Source organism: Pteropus medius, unplaced genomic scaffold (assembly GCF_902729225.1).
Source record: "Pteropus medius unplaced genomic scaffold, Ma_sr-lr_union100, whole genome shotgun sequence".
NCBI classification, from domain to species: domain Eukaryota; kingdom Metazoa; phylum Chordata; class Mammalia; order Chiroptera; family Pteropodidae; genus Pteropus; species Pteropus medius.
In genome coordinates, this window is record NW_024349802.1 from 16,398,267 (window position 1) to 16,419,200 (window position 20,934).

The 20,934-nt window shown below is 34.8% G+C and overlaps 1 protein-coding gene across 3 annotated transcripts in view; it reads left to right on the top strand.

Annotated features, from left to right (window-relative positions):
• The window catches only part of SPINK5 (serine peptidase inhibitor Kazal type 5), a 118,253-nt gene that overhangs the window by 20,740 nt on the left and 76,579 nt on the right, over positions 1 to 20,934 (top strand). For 2 of the 3 annotated variants that reach the window (XM_039836475.1, XM_039836479.1), the window contains exon 2: positions 13,940 to 14,086. The gene's annotated coding sequence lies outside the window, so the exon portion shown is untranslated. Of the gene's footprint in view, positions 1 to 709; positions 786 to 13,939; positions 14,087 to 20,934 lie in introns of those variants that run through there. The other variant, XM_039836476.1, reaches the window with a different exon arrangement.

The following is a 20,934-nucleotide window of genomic DNA, read 5'->3' on the forward strand; positions in this document are numbered from 1 at the left end:
CCTTTGTTTTTCCTCTGCTTCCTTAAGAGAAATATAGACTTTGACTCTGCAATGAATTAAACCATGTAGATAGGCAATAACAAGCACATGTCCCATTTTTCATGCATGATAAAGAGAATTTCATCAAGTACAATTCCTTCGACAGATGAGGAAATTGTAGTGCGGTGAATTGGCCTTGCCTCTTAGCTCTAGAACCTCCTGCAAGTCATTTAACCTTCTGGGGCTATATTCTCCTGACAGCAAAAAGGAGAAGATAGTTCTGCCAATATTATTTCAGTGTTTTGTTTTGCTCAAATGAGATACTACATGTGACAGTGCTATAAATGGTGAAGTACACTTCTAGGTAAATGGTTAATCACTTGATAAGATTCTGGGATATAAATTTACACTGGGGAATCAGTTTTTTTCTACTTCTGAGAATATATTGACTGCTATTAGCTGTTTGCCTTCCTAAATTCAGTGAAAAGCCTAAATTCTTGCTTTTTCTTGTTCATTCCCTTAGGACTATGCTTTTCAAACGTCATATTAATAAGAATTGCCTGGGGAAGTTGTTAAAATACACTTTTCATAACTCTTCCTCAAGATAACTGACTTAATAGGTCTAAGTTTGGGCCCGGGATTCCCATACTGGTGGATCATGGACCTCAATTATAGAAATATGAACTGAAATTTGTCCCTGGTGAATTAATTTGCTATTGTATGTTGTAGCACAAGATCTCAAAGCTGGGTGTCTGGAGACCTAGAATTTTTCCTGGCTCAGATACCAACCCAGTACTTAGTACAAGGTAAGAGTTCAATAAATATTTACCTTAATGAATGGATAACTTGTCCGGTGACCTTGGATAAGTGCCACTTCCCCTCTCTAGGCTTCAGTCTCCTCATCAGTAAAACAAAGGGATTAAACCAGATAATCTCTAATATCTTTTCCGGCTTTGAATGTCTTTGACCCTTCCAACTCTGAGGCCAGCTATGGAAACAAATAAATAGTTCCTACAAAGTTGTTTAAGCACCTTGCAAAGCTACACTTATTCTTTTTAGCACATAAAGGTGTTCAGTAATGTGATTGCCAAGTTGACATGCAGTTTACTGGAGCTAAAGCAATTTCTCAGTGTGACTAATTTCATTTCATTAATTAGCTTTAGCTAAAAAAAAAATATATCGAGGTTAATTTCTTAAGATATGGTACTTAATTTTTAGAAATTCAGAGATAACACCTTTAAAAATTCCCATACTTTTCTCATGCTATTAGTAAATGAGCATGTCTTATGTCAAGTTAATCTACAGCTTTAGATTTTTGGTAACTAACCCATATTTAATAATATAATAATACCAGAGAGGAGGGAGAAATAAAAAGGAGCCTAATTAGTTTGGTCAAGTTACTTTCTCAACCCAGATCCTTTCATGTTTTACCATAGTCTGCTCTCTATTCCAGTCTATACTTTGTTCTGCTTTTGTGTGATTCTTTTCCCAAAGCTTGCCTTTTTTTGGGAGGAGGAAGGGGAATGGGGCAAATCTTCAGTGGCTCTCTGAGGCTATTTGAAAAGTCTCATTAATTCAAAGGTCTCTCTAAATTCTCAACTTTTACTATTTTCTCTTCAGCAGCACCAGAATCCTTGAACTTGAATTACCCATGCTTTATTTAGTTCAAACTGCTTCCTCTGCTCAGAATGACACTTTTTTTACTCTGATTCTACTTCTCAAACACAATAGAATATACAGATGTCAAATTATAATTTACACCTGAAAATTATATAATCGTATTCACCAATGTTACCCCAATAAACTTAAAAAAAAAAAAAAGAATCTTAAAACCTAGTTCAAATGTCACTTCCATTTTGTGGTCTTCCTTTGTTACCCACCTGAATTTGGTTTCCCCCTCTGAACTTCCATAGCACTTTTAAAGGAGTAAGATTCTACCAGAAAAAAAATATATATATTTTTTTTATTAAAGTATAGTTGACTTACTATATTAGTAATTATATTAGTAATTTGATATTTATATACTTTATGATGATCACAATAAATCTAATATTAACTATAGTAATAGTAATAATAATAATATACATACACCAAGCTTATATAGAACAATGTATCTACTATTCATCTTAAGAAGTAGCATATTACCAAATATATTTACCAAATATATTGAAGCTCCTAGATCTCATGATATTCTCTTCCCTCTAAAGATGACCACTAGCCTGAATTTGGTGTTTGTAATGCCTTTCTTTTTTTTAAATATATTTGCTTTATACAAATGGTCATCTGAATTGTTCAGATTTCTATATTTGGAACTTCATATAAATGTTATTATACATGATTTATATCCTTACCACTTGTATTATTTCTTTTTTGAGGTTTAAGTATAGCTGGTGTACAATGTTATATTAGTTTCAGGTGTACAATATAGTGACTCAACATCTATGTACCTTATCTTGGAAGCTAAGCAGGTTGAGCCTGGTTAGTACTTGGATGGGAGACCACCTAGGAAGACCAGGTGCTGTAGGCATAAAAAATAAAAAAAATAAGGGATTGTAAGCTGACAAGGTTCTTGCAATCTGTGAGGTCAACCAAGGGTTGTCTCACCTAAAAACAAAAACAACGACAACAAAAAAAAACTATGTACCTTATAATGTGATCACCTCACCTAGTCTATTAATCATTTGTCATCATGCAGACTTATCACAGTATTATTGATTATATTCCCCTTCACCTTTCTCACCCATTCCCCCCATTTCCCTTCTCTCTGGCAACCATCAATTTGATGTTTCTATGAGTCTGTTTTGTTTTGTTTCATTTGTTCATTTGTTTTGTTTTTTGGGAGGCCCACATATAAATGAAACCACATAGTATCTGTCTTTCTCTTTCTGACATATTCACGTAGCACAATACCTTCTAAGTCCATCCATATTGTCACAAATGGCAAGATTTCATTCTTCTTTATGGCTGAGTAATATTCCATTGTATATATATATATATACCACATTGTTTTTATCCATTCATCTATCAATCGACACCTAAGTTGCTTCCATATCTTGGCTATTATAAATAATACTCTAATGAACATAGAGATGCGTCTGTCTTTTCAAATTAGTTTTTTCATTTTGGGGGGGTAAATACTGAGAATTAGAATTGATAGATTATATGGTAGATCTATTTTTAGTTTTTTGAAGATTCTCCATACTGTTTTCCATAGTGGCTGTACCAATTTGTAGTCCCACCAACAGTGTGTAAGGGTTCCCTTTTTTCCACATCCTCATCAACATTTGCTATTCATTGTCTTTTTGATAATAGCCATTCTGATCGATGTAATTTGGTATCTCACTGTAGTTTTTAATTGCACTTTCCTGATTATCCATGATGTTCCATATCTTTTCATATCCGTTAGCCATCTGTATGTCTTCTTTGGAGAAGTATCTCTTCATGTACTCTGCCTATTTTTTGATTGAATTGTTTAATTTTTTTCTTGTTATTTTTGGGTTATATGAGTTCCTTATCTATTTTGGATATCAACCACTTATTGATATATTATTTGCAAATATATTCTCCCATTCAGTTGGTTGTCTTTTTGTTTTGTAAATGGCTTCCTTTGCGGTACAAAAGTTCTTAATTTGATAAAGTCCCATTTATTTATTTTTGCTTTTGTTTCCCTGGCTCGAGGAGATATGTCCAAAAAGATATTACTAAATGCATTTTTTCTTAAGATTATATTCATCAAGGTTATGTGTGTAAGATTTTGTCCATGTTGATACGATTATTTCTCTATATATCACATTTTTATTGCTCTGTACTATTCCACTGTATGAATAAAATACAATCGTTTATTTAAATTTTTGCTGATGGATATTTGTATTGATTTTTTTACCAAAAAAAAAAAAATGACATTTGAATATTTTTGTATATATTTCCCAGCACAGAGGTGCAAAAGTATCTCTGGGGCGTACATTTAGAATTTGTGTTGTTTGCTTATGTGGTATATACATGTTTAACTTTGTTGGATAGTGTCAAGTTGTTTCTTATATAGATGTTGATGTGAACAAAACTGACTCCATCTTTGTACTCCCTCACACTTTCTTTCTGTTCAAGCTTTAATTCTGACTAACTTAATTGGTCTCAGCCAGCATACCAAAGCCTCATAGTAATGATTAGCTATGTCCTGTAAGCTTATACGATGTAATCCGTAGGATTCCTGTCAGTAAACGGCCAGAATGGCGTAGCAACCAAGATAAATATCAAACTAGGTACTGGCGTCAATTGTAAGCAATTATTCATCATAAGGACATCAGGAGGTGTGGTTCCTGGCTCCTACTGTATTATTTTGTCCCTTTTTCTTGTCAATTATTACTAGTTCATCTATACTATAAAATATGTACTGTAACAACTGACTAGTAGTGGAGATTATCTGCACAGACTTTTGGGGTCACCTTCCTCTTCAACCCCTTCCCTGTAGGTAACTACCCTACAACAAATCCTGTTATAGTCTATACAGTTGCCTACCTCATATTTTGGTCTTAAGTTACCTTCTCCATTTGATGGTCATCGTACCTTGCTCCACCGTCGGTCATTTCCCAAAGTGTTTTTGGAATGGAATTAGTCATGATTAAACCTTTGTCATTAGGAATCCTAATATGAAATAAAGCTGGAAAGGAAGGTGGCAATCAGACTGTGCAGTAAAGTGACATGCCAAGGTGTTTGGATTTTATTCTAGAGGCAAAAGGAAGCCATCTGTGTGAGACCCTATAGGTTACTTACGTTCTCTAAATGTTAATTTTCTTTTTACTAAAATGAGAACAATAATACCTTCCTCACAAATTTATTGTGAAAATCCTGGCATTTAGATATTAGTATCAGAAGCTATTGTAAAGTGGGCATGATACAAACGGGTTTATATTTTAGAAAGCTAATATCAACTGGGTGTAGAATGAATGTTTTCAGGAAGACGGGAAGCTATTGTGAGCATTTAGATAATGGGAAATCCTCGTTAATCTTTTAAGATCTAATTCAAGGTTTCTCAACTTGGCACAATTGAAATTTTGAGCTGGATAATCCTCTGTTTTGGGAGTGTTGTTCTGTGCATTGCAGAATGATCCCTGATCTCTACCCACTTGATATCAGTAGCAATCCCCCTCTTTCCAGTTGTAACAATCAAAAATGTCTCCAGAATTGCTAAATGGCCCTTGGGGGCAAAATCACAACCGTTTGAGAACCTCTAATCCAATTCCAAAGTTAACTTCGCCATGAAGGCTTTTTTGTTTCCTCTAAAAAGGCCAAATTGTTTTCTTCCCATCATTGCCATTTTGTGGCATCTCCCACATAGTTTCGTAATTATTAGTTTATCTGCTTCTGTATAAGACTGTACATTCTCATGAACCACATTGATTATTTTTGTATTTCAAGCACTTAAAACATAGCTGGAAATAATGTAAGCTTTTAAAATGTGAATTATCAAATAAATGATAAAACGATTATTATTGAGCACATCCCTTGCCCTATATCTGTATCAAGTATAAAGCTACAATAACAAACAGAAAGATGTGGTCCCTGACCTTGTAGAATTTATAATGTATTGAAAGGGAAGTAATAGACGTGAAATTATGAACTAACGAAATAGCTACAGATATGAGACATTTCATGAAGAAATTCAAATGGTGCTTTGATAAAAAAAATAAATAATGAGGGCATTAACTTCAGATAAATTTTTCAGAGAAACTGGTGACATTTAATTTGAGACTTGAAGGTTGAGATAAGAAGTACATTATGGGAAGAATCAGGTAGAAGAAGAACTTTCCAGGCAAAGAAACCAAGAAGAATAAAATCCCTAAGTGATAACTCGGAATCAGAGGGAAAAGTAATGCAATCAGAGGCAAGTGAATGGTGAGAGTAGCACATTAGGAAGATGAAGAGCTAGGCTAGGATGAGATTATCCAGGCCATTGGCCATAGTAAGCAATTTGTGTTTAATTATAAATGCAACACAAATCTGTTGGATGGTTGCTAAGAAAGAAAACATATGACCTAATTTTATTTAGATCTTTGGCCTTAAGCAACCCACTTTAGCTCTCTGAGCCTTGGACCTCATAGAGGAATTATGAAGATAAAATTAATTAACATGTGTAAAGGACTTAAGCAGTGCCTGGCATAGTATATATATTCTATGTGGTGATTATTATTATTATTATTATTGTTGTTGTTGTTTTTATTTTTTTAATGTTTTATTTTTTAATTTTTTTAATGTTTTATTTTTTATTGTTTATTGGGGTAACATTGGTTAATACAATTATATAATTTTCAGGTGTACATTATAGTTTGACATCTATTTATTTTATTGTGTGATTACCACCCAAAGTCCAGTTTCCTTCATTTATTATGCTTTTTAAATAATACAATCTGGTTCTATTTAAAAAATACATTGAAAGGGACGTTATGGATTAGGAGTGAAAATAGAACAGTTAAGATTTCAAAAGCTAGGTTAAGAGATCTTGTTGGCCTCACCCAGGATGATAGTAGAGGTGGTGAGAATGTCATATTGGTTCATGATGCTTAGAAGGTGGATCTTCAAAAACAGATGAGGGATTTCATGTGACAGTTGAGAGAAGTGGAAAAATCAAAGACCATCTCTAGGTTTTTGGCATCATTGATTGGGAGAATGGTGATGTAATTTACTGTCAGAAAGAGTTATATATTGAATGAATCAAAGCAAGTAAGCAAGCAAGCATGCAAGCATTCATAATGAAGATAAAAATACAGGCATAGATTTGGGATTTTAATAATAGAATTGATAAGATGTTGTGACCAGTTAAACATGGCTGGATAAAAAGACGTCAAAAATGGCTTATATGTTTCTTGCTGGGGATGGGGAAGCTCTAATTACTGGAAACAAAAGAGGAGAGATTTGTGTATGAGGATGAAATAGTGAGTTTGGTTTTGGATACGTGAGTAATAATGATTGCTAGAGATTTAGAAGTTTGGGTCAAGAGGGATACTGACAAGGGAGATAACTATTTGGGGTTAACCTCATATAGCTAAAACTTAATAGCTCGGAAATTGAATCGTGACACATATATCAGATTTAAATGGTAGGCAATGAAGGAAGGGAACATAAATAAATGAGATTGAGAAGAATATTTTATGTGATAGAAGCATAGTTGAAGAGAAAAGTATAGTAATTATGTTAAATTTTGATGAGAAATAAAAAAGAATTTATTTTTAAATAACTAGTGTTTCATGATTTTCAGTAAAACCGTGGGAGAGAAGCTAAATCAGATGTAGTGAAGAGTAAATGAATGACTGAGAGGCAAGGGAGTAAAAACCTACTTAGTAGACACCACCCTTTAGGGGAGGTTGGCAAGATGAGAGGCAGGAGAAACTTGGGGGAGTAAGTTGCAAGAGAAAGATGTTTGTGGGTTAAAGGGTAAACATTCATTGTGGTGAGAATATTATAAGGAAATTTGATCAGGCAATGCATTGAAGATGTGGGAGTACATGGAATATAAAGAGGAAGTAGAAGGTTAGCATTGGAGAAATGTAGTCATCTTTCTCCTGAGGCAAAATGGAAAAAGAAAAAGTCACCTGAAGTTGTAGATATATTTTGAAGTGAAAAGAAAGAACAGTAAGTAAAATTAATGGCCTTTCCTATGACGTTAAGGAGGGGAATGTTAATTTTCATTCTGTAAATACTCATTTTGCATCTGATTTTTGTCAGGTACTATGCTGGGGACATTCTCAGTGAATATACCAGACACACAGAACTGAGGCACAAAGAAGTTAAGTAACTGATGTCAGGCCATAGAAATAGCAGGTAAAAGAATTGGAATTCAAAATTAGGTGTGTCTGAATCCAGAGCCTAATTTCTTAAATATAAGCGATGGCCCCACATGAAAATAGCTGTCTTTTATTGATTAGGTTTGGAATTTTACAAAGAGAAGAGGTCCACGATTATGTGGTCCTGAAGATGAGATAGCGACTGATATATCTGAGCACTGAATTTAGGTTGGAATAAAGAGAAAGCAAAGCTCAAAATGGGCATTTAGCCAGAGGTCATAGGAAGGAGAGAAGGGACCTCGCATGTGATAAGTGTAAGGAGCAAGTGGAAGTGAGAGTTAGAGACGGGGAAAGATAGGAATATGATCTGATCAGAAGCAGGACTTTAAGTTTTGCATCTCGAGAGTGGAGAATTTCCATATTATGATGAGGGCTAGGATGTGGCTATGCTGTATAGGTTGCTAAGGTAGAAAATTCCACGAAGAAAACTTGCAAGAGTACTCAACCCATAAATTGGGGAATAAAACAGTGCAGGACAAATAATCCCACATATCTTAATTAACCCAGTGGGTATAACTATTTTATACAGTTTCAGGATAGATTAAATTATATGGATTATTTTTTACTCAAAAAGGCAAAATGTGTGTGCATAGGTTTTTAGAACGTTTCCCTCCGGACATGGATAATCCATATGGCATATAAAGGGTAAATTCTCAATCATTCAGAAATCTTGACCATATTAAATAACTCATTCTCTATAATACTGGCTTACTGATATCACTTTATTTGAAATTATTTCCATTACCTTTATGCTTACTAAATGTGCTGTCCCTAATTGTTTAACTGATTCTTCCAATACACGTAGGCATGTTGGCTACGTGTCTGTCAGATAGAGTGCCAGTAAGTTCAGGAGTCCTCAGATTCCCTAGAACAGTCTCGAATCTTTGGTGATATCTCAATTGAACTTCCCTTTTACCATGTTTGATAAATTCTTCCCTCCTTCAGATAACATCCCACCTACATTCCACCTGAGAATTCCAGCTGCTTCCTTCCCACACAGATATTTTTGATAGCTGTAAAAATATCTTCTGTCAGTTTTTCTGTCTTCTTCCTGATACAAGTAAAATTCAAGAAGAGCAATAACAGATATATGTGTGGTACAGTTTTTAGAATGTTTCCGTAAGCACATTTTTGTCTTTACTCCAATATGAGAAAGCTAGAATTATTTTTAACTTACTGACTGTTGAGAGAAGTCAAATAACTTGTCCAAGGTTGTTTCTCCTAGGAGTACAGGTGACCAGTGTCAGAACCTGGGTCTCCTGAAGTCAAATCTCATCCCCAAGAGCTTCAACCTTTTAAAGAAATATGGAGTTGGAAGAAAAAGATTTTTGGTATTATCAGTTGTAACTTTGCATTTATTGATAATATCCTATCCTCGATATCCTTGCAGAGGTAAGCAGTATATTACCTCTTGAGGCAGGTTAGTCCATCTTGGATTATTTGCTTTCCTTTATAATGAGTGGAAATTAGTCTCCTCATAATTTCTACCCACGGGTCTCAGTTCACTTTCTGCAGCCACATAGACTAAAGAAATCAGGATCTATGTTCCTTAGACAGCCTTTTATTACTTTCAGATACTCTTCTCTGAGTACAATGTTGCTTTTTTTTTTCTATTATTTTACAAGACATGTTTTCCAGACCCTTTTTTGGAAATAACACTCCTCTAGATCTGTTTTATTTCATTAACCACATCTATAAGCGTGGAATCTACAACTGAGAACAGAACCGTAGGTGTGCTGTGTTTGATAGATGAGAGCGCAATGCAGCTATCATCTCCTTTGTTCCAATAATGTGCCACTGTGAATAGTCCACAATTCATATTGACTTTTTGGGGTAGACGCTAATGATTCACATTCAGCTTAGAGTCAATTAGAAATTTGGATCAGTGAGTTTCTTGTGATAATCTTATAGCAATTATACCTCTAAACCTATTGACATTGTAATTTATACAAATAATGGTAGTTGATTTCTGATTACAAATTACCTGATTCAAACTCAATACTCTTTCTACTATACTTTTTCTACAGTACTACAGGGGTTTCCCTCAAAACTCATTTATATAATTCCAAGTATTTCTAAGCCAAAATGGCATGAAATATAAAATCCAAACCTAGCTTTTGTCTTATTCTAGGGTATTAAGTAAATTTCTTCCCTGTTCCACAGAGCGATTTGCAATCCTAGATGTAATTCTGAATGTACCACAAGATAGTTTCTAGGTGTTCTTCAATAAAAGATGAAATTCAGACAGGCATCTTAGTATACAGGCACTTGTGTAGTCTTTTTTAAAGTAGGCTTAATTCACTTTATGTATGTATGTGTGTCTGTGTGTCTGTTTGTATGTATAAAATCATTACATGGTAGCCATATAATCTTTTGTGTCTGGCTTCTTTTCCCTCCACGTAATGTCTTTTAGATTCATCCAAATTGCTACCTCATGTTTTAATGTCAGTAGGGTTTCAGTTTCTCAATCTATACAATAAAAGGAGTTGGGCTAGATGAACTCTAAAGGACTTTTCAGTTCTGACAATACATGAGACATTCTTTCCACTGATTGACAAAAATTAAAATGCAGGAATTCTGACTTGAATCTGTTGCCATGATACCATAACAATGCCGGGAATGACAGCTTCGACTGTGCAATCCAGTGAGAACATTGACGTTGCATCTAGACTGGAAACAATTTTGCGCACTTGTGTTATGTAAGGACAGAAACTGCATTCTATCTCAGGATGCCCTTGATGACTTCTGAGCCCTCTCATAGCCAGCATTCTTCCTGCGTAAATTACTAAATTGAGTCGCTCATATTACAATTTAAAAATCCATTGGTAAACAGGCTTAAAATAGGACTCTAATGAAAAGCATCCTCCTAATTTTGTTTAGGATTCCATAGTGTGGTATTTGGGTAGTCCATGGTGTTAGAGAAATCCATTTTCAGATCTCAGTGCTTCATTTCTACCTATGTGACATTGGGCAAGTCAATCTTAAACTCTCCAAGTGTGACCTGGAAATGGAAATAATGATAGCTACCTTACAGGGTCGTTATGAAGAACCAAATGAGATAATGCATGCAAAGTGCTCAGAGTGCCTAGAATATGGGTGATATATAGTGATCCATCAAGGATAGCTACTACTGCTGTTGCTTCTCCTCAGCAGTCTGTCATCCTGTGCTTCTGGGACTACAATTTCTCACTAAATTCCCTTTCTATGCCAGTCCTGTTTGTTCACTCTTGCTGGGACAAAGGTAGATATAAGAAGTAAGTAGTGAATAACCATTGAATTTTTAATCAGTCTCATGCAAAGGGAGACTTACAATAGAGAATGGAGTGGGACAGTTAAATGAGAACAAATAGTGATATGGGGGAATGGGAAACGAGTTCTAACAACTTCTTTAGTCATAAAATATTTCATTATCTGACGATGGCTCTAAATCTCTTTGGAATGAACAAAAAAGTTTAGTGATTTAGAATGTTTTTCATTCAAACCTTGTTCTGCCACTTTCAAATTCTTCAAATTCTCCCCCCAAAAGAATTTCTTCATATGTAAAAGCAATATAACATACAAGTTAAGAAAAGGGCTGGGGTCAGAAAAATTGGGTTTGAGTTCCAACTTTGCCATTAGCAATATCTGTAAAATATCAAACAAGTTAATTAATTTCTCTGTTTCTTAGCTTTCTGATCTGTAAAATGGTTTGTTAGTTGTTCTGGAGATTGGCTAACATAAGAACATTTTTAATAGTCCCTGGCACAGAATAATCAGTTTACAGATGTTAGCTCTTATTCTCAAACAGGCATAATGATACCTACCTCTTTAGGTTACTGAGGGTATTTAAATGAGAATAAGGTAGGTTAAATGACATAGGCTTTACTCAGATTCAAGTCTTATTGCTATGTAATCATTATAATTTAGAAAAAGAGGGCTGGGAATATGATGAGAAGACTTGAGGAAAAATAGAAATCATCAGCATCAAATTAATAAAATTTCTACTTTTTAAATGGAAGTATAAGAATAAATGAGTAGAAGAAATGATATTTATGATTTACGAGAGCTATGGAAAGGAATGCTCTTATTTTTGCTCTGAAATAGAGAAAACCAAGTGGAAATTCTCAAATCAGACAATAAATAATAATGATAATGATAGTGGTATAACAATAAAAATAATAGTGAAATATATTTGCATTGAGTAAAATCTGAGAAAGAACCCAGAATTCTTTCTCAGGTGAGGTCCTTGCTTTATGGAGCATATAATCTACTAGGAAAGACAAATAGTAAGTAAGTAAACAGATGAATAACAAGAGGATTCTATATAGTGATTATTCTACAAATAAAATAAAATAAACCATGTCATGAAAATGACTGGAATTGGGGATGCAATACATGGAGAATCCAATTTAGATTTGGTTGTAAAGGAGGATCTGTCTGAGAAAAATATTTAAGTGGAGCCCTGTGTGGGAGTCAGCTACTCAAAAATCTCAAGCAGGAAGAAAAGTTAGCTGGTCTGAGGTTCTAAGGAAGGAATGGCTTGGCATGTGAGAAACAGGAAGAGGGCTGATTATATTTAAAATATAAGAAGTGAGGAGAAGAAACAATAGTAAAAGTCGACACTGGAGATTCATTAGCATCTTGTCAGGTACAGCTGGAAGTTTGGATCGAATCTCACATGTGAGGTTTGATGAAAGACAATTAGTAGCTCTAAGAAAGTGATTTAATTGATCCGACACATATTTTTAAAAGATATTTCAGACTACTGCGTAAAAAATGGTTTGGCAGGGGCAGCAGAATAGAAGCCAGGAAACTGAAGAGGAAGCTAGAGCATCATTCCATATGAGAGGAGGTAGTGGCCTGGTTCAGTTGGTAACAGTGGAGAAATTCAGGGTGTGTTGTAGAGGAAGAATTGATAGGACTTAGTGAAAGGTTAGGTAGAAAAGACTCAGATGAAAATTATAGGTATTTGGCTTGAGAAATTGAATTGAAGCTCAAGACATTTACTACTGTAGATTATAATAACAGAGAGTTAGAATTCAAGGGTTCATAGGCTCAAGTGCAAATAGCTGTCATGAATATTCTATGGTTTATTTTACCGTTTTTCCTTTGGTATAGGTTTAAGTTGTTATTTCTCTTTATATAGAGTTATGTAATCATCAAACTTACACGTTCAGGTTGCTGCATTTGATCTATCATTTTCCTGGCATAAAAAAGTTAAATTACAGATTAAAGATATGCCCATTTAAAATACTTATGGACTCTCTATATTGTTTTTCAGAAAGTCTATACCAGTTCACACTCCCACCACAGCATAGAAACTATGCTGGTTTCCACACACGCTCTCATGCTCTGCCAGTGTTCTTCTGTTTAAGCCTTGTGAATCCATATTGAATTCTACTTCAGGAGATTCTGAGGACCCTCTCTGTCTTTGGCCAGCTAAAGCTAAATGTTTGGGGAGGGATTTGGGAGAGGATTATCAGAGAGAACAAAGAATGAAATAATTATGAATATGAGAAACAATTCTAAGTACTTTGCATATGTGTTAACTTACTTAACTTTAATTATTTAATTATGAGATAGCTACTATTATTACCCAGAATTTATATATGAATTAACTGAGGCAAGGAGCGAGGTAAAGTAACTTGGGTTTACGTAGTTTGTTAGTGGCAGATACAAAGCTAGGAAATTTTCAGAATCCATACTTATAATAATTAAATTCTCTTGACAATCTACAAGACACAAAAGATAACAGCATGAGATTGAATATTTGGTTCAGATCAGGTATGCTAGTTGTTAGGGAAAAATAGATGTGTGTTGAATAAGTCAATATTGATTTAGTTAGGACTTGGTTGAAATATTAAAAGAGAGAAACTTTCTCTACTCTTCGCATCTCTGCCCAGTGGCCAGAAAACCATCATCTTCATTATCACTATCACTACCAACTATTGGGCTACTATGTGCCAGGCCCTGAGTTATAAACTCTATAGGTATTATAAGCAATTTTTGTATTATTATCACCTTTTCACAAATGAAAGTAGGTTAAGTGACATCCATAAGATCCTCTAGGTATGATGTGTCAGAGCCTGAATTCAAGCTCCATTTGTTTGTGTTTGGCTTTAAAATCCTTACTCTTTCTCTAGTGACAAATGGAGGAAGAAAAAGACATGTCAACGTAGGTAAGCCATAACCAAGTTATGTGGACTTTGAAAAGCAGAGATGAGGAGGACGATCTCGATTCTGAGTCTGGAAGGGATCATTGGAAGAGTTCTGTAGATAGAAGTCACAAGGTAAGATTAAGTTGTTTTTTTTTTTTTTCCTAAATTAAGATTTTGTTTTTCTAGAGCAATTTAAGTTCCCAGCAAAATTGAGGGGAATGCATAGAGATTTCTCATATATCCCCTGCAAAACATCCACATGCACAGCTTTCCCATTATTAATATCCTCTAGAGTGGTACATTTGTTACAATCAATGAAGATACATTGACTCATCACAATCACCCAACGTCCATAGTTCACATTATGGTTCACTCTTTGTGTTGTACCTTCTATGAGTTTGGACAGATGTGTAATGACATATATTCATCATTATGGTATCATACAAAGCATAAATCTAAAAAGTCATCACAGTACCCAAAGTCATCTATGTTTTCTCTTATGTTATCTTCTAGGGATTTTATAATTTTCCATTTTCCATTTAGGTCTGTGATCCATTTTGAGTTAATCTTTGTCACTGTGAAGGGTAGAAAGTCAGTGTCTAGATTTTTTTTTTTTTACTTGTGGATGTTGAGTTGGTCCAGCACAATTTATTTAAAACACTATCTTTCGCCTTTACTCCTCTGTCAAAGATCATTTGCCTACATTTATGTGAGTCTATTTTTGGCTATTCTGTTGCATTGATATATTTGTCTCTTCTTTCACCAGTACCCCATTATCCTGATTACTGTAGCTTCCTAGTAAGTCTTGAAGACAGATAGCATCACTCCTCCAACTTCGTTTTACTTCTTCAACATTGTACTGGATATTCTGTGTCACTTGCCTCTTCACATAAGCTTTAGAATCAGTTTGTTGATATCCACAAAATAATACACTGAGATTTTGATTGGGATTGCCTTGGATCTATAGATCATTCATAGTTGTAAACTCATTCAAAGTATTTAAATTTTAAAATCCTGAGAGAACCAAAATAAAAATGTCTATTTCTCAGCAAGTAGTCACCGTCTTCAGATGCTCTGTCAGTTATTGTGGTAATGGAGTGTGTAAGGCATTGACTCTGCTCTGTTAGATATACAGCTATGAAAACAAACCAAAAAAAGTGACTCATAATTTAATTATTAAAATAATGGCGATCAAGTCAATATGTTTATGCTAGAGGAGGTCAGAGGAGGAAGCTAAGTGGACAGGGAAGTTTCCTTGTAGCAGCTGGAACTCTCCTCCATTTCAATTTAAGATAGTGGGCAGATTCCCTGATGCTCTGCTCCCATAATAACGCTGCATCAGAAAACTGGGGGAGAAAAATTAAGAATCAGCTAACCCTACCCCGTTTGTTCACAGATGTGAAAACAGGCTCAGAGAGGGCAGTTTTTCTAGAATCTAGCTTTTTTGATGATGTAATAAATAAATACTCAGTTTATTTATTAATGCATTTATTTATATTTTTGATTAAAAATTATCGTGACAATGATTAATAAAATCAAATAAGTTTCAAGTATATAATTCAACAGTTTTCCATAGATATAGGCCGCATTGTGTGTTCACCACCCAAAGTCAGTACTCAATATGAAATGTATCTAGCTTTCAGGTAATTTTATCTCAGCATTTCTTCCCTTTTCTAGTGGCTACTGTTTTCTTGGGAGACGACTGAAAGAGTGAGCTCTTTCATGTTATGTCACTTTATATTCAGGCATTTTGGTTTAAGAGTTAAATTGTCTGCCTCAAATACTTTTTAGAACAAGGTAAGGTGGAAATAAATTAGGAATTGAAGGTAAATAACATGAATAGTCCTAGATAAAATGATATTCTTTAAATCTAGGGAAATCCTATATGATGAATCACACTTTACACTTTTCACATTATAATTCAACCTTGGAGAGTTTGGTGCATATTAAGGACAGTATGATTTAATTCTTTAAAAGAGAGTGGGTAGGATCTGGGATGGAAGAGGAAGAGGCAATCATTTAATAATTACCTTTTATTTGCCAATTATTGGTCTAGGCTTTATTTAACTTTAATTCTCACAATATTCTATCAGGTCAATATCATTGCTTCTCCTTTCCTATTAGTGGTAAATGGCTAAGGCAGGTTCTAAAGCATGTGTCCTTTCCTCCAAAGCGGTTTGCTTTATACAATTTCCAAATTGGGTGGAATCTTAGTTTTCCTTACCTGCAAAATAGAAATGATACTACCTTTTTCATTTATCTCCCACATTGGAACAAATAAAACAGCCTCATTATCCAATGGGCTAAAGATATCAAAGTATTTTGAAAAATACTACACTATTATTTGCTGTTAGAAGTGTGGGGTCACAGTCTGTTATAAGTTTAAATTTGGAAGGCAGCATAATAGCATGGCCTCTACAGTCACATATTTCCAGGTTTGGGGCCAGTCTTTGTACTCTCTAGTTTTGTAATTTGGGGTAAGATTCTGAACCTCAGTTTCTGATTTTAAAATAGAGTTAATAACACCTTGTAGGTTTATAGGTAACATTAAGTCAGATCACAGGCAAAAGACATATTCGTTCTCTAAGTTCCACGAAGAGGTTTTCCCCAAGCTACCTCTAGTAATTGGGATGTATTGTGAGAATAACATGTTGCAATAATAAAGAAAAATCCTAGAGGGGGAAAAAGTGGTATAGACATACAATGAAATATTATTCAGCCGTAGAAAAGAAGGAAATTCTGTCATATGCCACAACATAGACGAACCTTGAAGACATTATGTTAAATGAAACAAGACAGCCAGAGAAGGACAAATACTGCATGATTTCACTTATATAAGATATCTAAAGTAGTCAAAGTCAAAGAAAGAGAAAGTAGAATGTGAGGGTGCCAGGGCCAGGGGTGGGGGATGAGGAATTATTTTTTAGTGAATGTAAAGTTTCAGTCATGCAAGATGAAAATGTCATGAGATCTGCCATACGTTGTGCTTATAGTTTAAAATATTGTACTGTACACTTAACATCGTTTTTAAAAAGTAAATCTCATGTTATGTAGTTTTTATCACAATTTTTTAAAATAAGAAAAAGAAGGATCCTAGGGGAATTCTAGAAAGGCTTTGGTTTGAGATCAAAAGCAGCTCAAATAAATAATCCAATAGCAAGACTGAGAATGTGCTTAAGGGACCTACAAAGCTGAGGAACCAGAATTTTATTGTTTAAGGTTTTGATATTTCATTACAATCAGTGCATAGTCATACAGGGAAGACTCAAGTGTGTTGGACTGCTGTACACATTTTAGTTAATAGTAATTTTAGAATTTTGAATTCCATATTTCATGGAGAGATGTATCAGTACAATCACAATACTTAGAAACCCTGTCTTCCTCTTCAGGAAAAATGGATCTTCCTGCCACCCCTTTCACTAGTTCTGACTCCATTACTTTCCTGGCCTCAGCTACTTTTTGTGTCTTATTTCTTTTTCTATTTGTGAGTACGTCGATTCTCCATATTACACTACTCAAATCCCAGCAGGGGTGATTGTTTACCTGAAATAATATCCATTGCCCCTATTATACGGACTTCTTTGTGCAAAGTACCCTCAGTCTATGAATTGACTGCCTTAGGACTATATGTCCACTTTTGTCCAATTAGTAGTGATGCCTCCTGTCTTCAAAAGAATGACCTAGAACTTCTTTTTCCTCAAAGAAACTGGGTGGGACAATTTCTCACAGACATGTCAGGCATCATGGAAGACAAAATTATTATTATTGTTATTAATTAAAAATAGAAGTCATTTGGTCTGTTCTGAATATGGCGTACATGAGTAATCTGTTCTGAGAGGGTGGTGTAGCTTGCCCAGGTGACTTATAATTAGTACTAAGCTTATGGCCTATGTCACTGGATTTCTACTTCCAATGTTTCTCCTATACAAGTATTATCAGCATGGTAATCAACATCGTTAAGGAAAACTACCATGTGGCAACACTTTTTCTTAGCACTACCAATCTGTTATTGCATTTGTCATAGCTGATATAACCACTGAATGTTTGGATAGATAGATAGAGATAGATACCGATGTATAGATAGACAGATATATTTAAAAACGCAAACTTTCAGTATTCTTTTGAAACAACTTTGATAATTTTTTATTTTAATTTTTTCAGAATGTTATTTATAAAGTTTGGCACATGTCCAGTAAAATTACTATTCAATTCCATTTTAAAATTCATTTATGTTAACTTTGGCCAGGGTTTTAATATTTCCTTATTGATTATATGTAAATGGTGACTGTTTCCATTGATTATATTCTCTAGTTTATGAAGGTATATCAGATTACTCTTCAGTTTGGCATGCCAATATTTGTCCATACTTAGCAAATATTTAAAGCAGAATAGTTAACCAAGATACTTATTTTAATAGAATATTAACCAAGTATACAAATTTCCTATAAAGAAAAATTTGGTATTAAAAAATACCAGGCATAAAAAGCCATAAGAAAAAATAGAATGAGATCTCCAAATCCAGGTATTGTGCCCTTTACATTTTGGTCCCAATATCCTTTTCTAATTGTATCTATCATTTTCATTCACCTTTTATTACAGTCAAACTCTGCAATATCACTTTTCCTGAGCCTTATTCACACATCTGTGTGTTCAGATCATTCATCTCTCAAGACCTTTGTCTAATTTAATGCCTCCTATAAATTATTTTCTTAATATTTCAGCTGATAATAACATTTCTCAGTCTAAACTCCTGAGACACCTTATCTTTTGGTGGCAGCTATCACTTTTTATTTCAAAGCAGAGCTATACTGGGCATCTGCCTTATCTGTCCTATTAAAGTATAGATTCTCGAGGGCAAGGCTTGTATCTGATTCATCATCAGTAACTTTCAAGACTTTGAAATTGATGCTCAGTAATGACTCAGTGAATCAATGAATGAATAGTTTTAATATTTGTGCTGCAAATAGTTTTGATAAAAATGATGGAAAGTAAGTAATGGACTTTAAAAATGAAGAAAGGGGGCAGCAACTCTGAATATTGGGTTCAATGGGTAAGATACGATTCTTCGTGGCATAAAGAATATTTATTTGATAACGAGATTCGACATACCTCAGAACAATTGCAATGTAGCAGCAAGAAAAGTCTAAACCTGACGTCATTGTGATTTTCAAACCCCTTATGCCTTTTCCCTTTTTCATTTTGATCAATAAATATGTATATACTTCTTTGCATGTACCCCCCGTGCTACATGCTGGTTATACATGGGTGTTTTAAAAAGCTTTGGTCCCTGCACTTATAAGGAAGGGGGTGGGGCTGGGTGAGGCAGACTGGTCCTTCCATCTCTACTTGAACACAAAACACTTGTTTATTATGTATATTATTATTATTATATTCGTTCTTATTTGAACAAATTTTATTGTTTAAGCATTGAATTAGATATAGCGAAGACAGAAACACTGCAAACCCCATGAAAGAATGGAAGACACCTAGGGAAGGTCTCAGAGAGAAAGAAGAGAACTTAGGAAAGCGGGCTTTGGAATGCAAACTGGAGGTAGACGAGGCTTATAATGGTGAGGAGAGTCAGAAATACAGATAAACCTTTAGAATGTGACCGACTGTGAATTCCTAAATAACTTGGTGAAGTTTCAGCAAAGGTGAGAAACCACTTAAAGATCCTTGGAAAGAAAGAGTCCGGAAGTTAAATCCCAGAGGATGTCAGCTTTGGAGATGCTAATGACACAACAATGATTGGAAAACATGGAGGAAGTTGATAGAAAAAAGGCCATAGTAAAATGTCCAGTATTCTACATCTTCTCTTGAAAGTGATCTTATCTCTGCCCTCGAGAATCTATACTCTAAAGGATTATTGATAGATTTAAAATTTGTTCCTGCATTATGCCCTCAGGAGATGACTTAACCTTTAAAATCAAGAATGAGAAAACTATGGGCAGTGAACACACAATGCAATATATATATACCTTACTGTTGAATTGTACACCTGTAACTTACTAGATTTCATTAACCAATGTCACCATAATAAAAAATGAATTTAAAAAAAAATTCTCCAACCAAAAAGAAAAAATAAATAAAATAAAATCAAAAATGAGAAACTGGTCAATCTACTAATTCATTAAAAAATAAGTATCACTTGGCTTTTCTATCAATACCCTATTCCCTTTATCAGTCATAGCAGACTCCCTTATTCCAGAATCAGCTGTCTAATCACTGAGCTAATTAATGAAGCCTGAAACTAATCCTGTTCAATAAGCATAGAGCAGGGGTTCCGAGCATCTCTATGGGAATTTTGGCCTGGGTAATTCTTTCCTGGGGAGGGCGGATGATGTCCTGTGTATTGCAGGATGTTACGTAGCATCCCCTGCCACTATCAACTAGATGTCATAGAACATCCCTAACTGTGACAACCAAAAATGTCTCCAGACATTGCTAAATGTCCCCTGGTGGGTGTGTGTGCAAAATTGCCTCCAGCGAGATAGAGTAAAGCTAATAAAAATGTAAACCGGAGGTCAAACCCATTGCATAAAATGATGTATATGAGTCTGAGTTTAATCCCTGGAATACAAGGGGATGAAAAAAGAGTCAGTCCCCAAACCAAGCATGAGTGGGTGATTGAAAAGCTGAGGTTTGGAAAAAGCACATGGGGCTGGGAGTCAGGATGTGGAATGAGTTCCGGCTCTGCTACTCTCCAGCTATTTGTCTGGGAATCTATGGTTTCCCCTCATCAGGCCTAACCGATAAAATGAAGATATTTGAATATACTAGAATATACCAAGGTTCATTTCAGTTCAAAGACTATGATAAATTTGTGACTATTCACAAATGTACACCTGGTTCTTTGGGTATTGAATTCTCTCAGAGACTACATTCAAGAAGGTTGAGTGTATTTTCTTGCACGGCCTAACAGGCTCCTCCCACCCCTTTTTTTCTTTTGCGAAGAAGGCTGATCCCTATATCTACTCTCG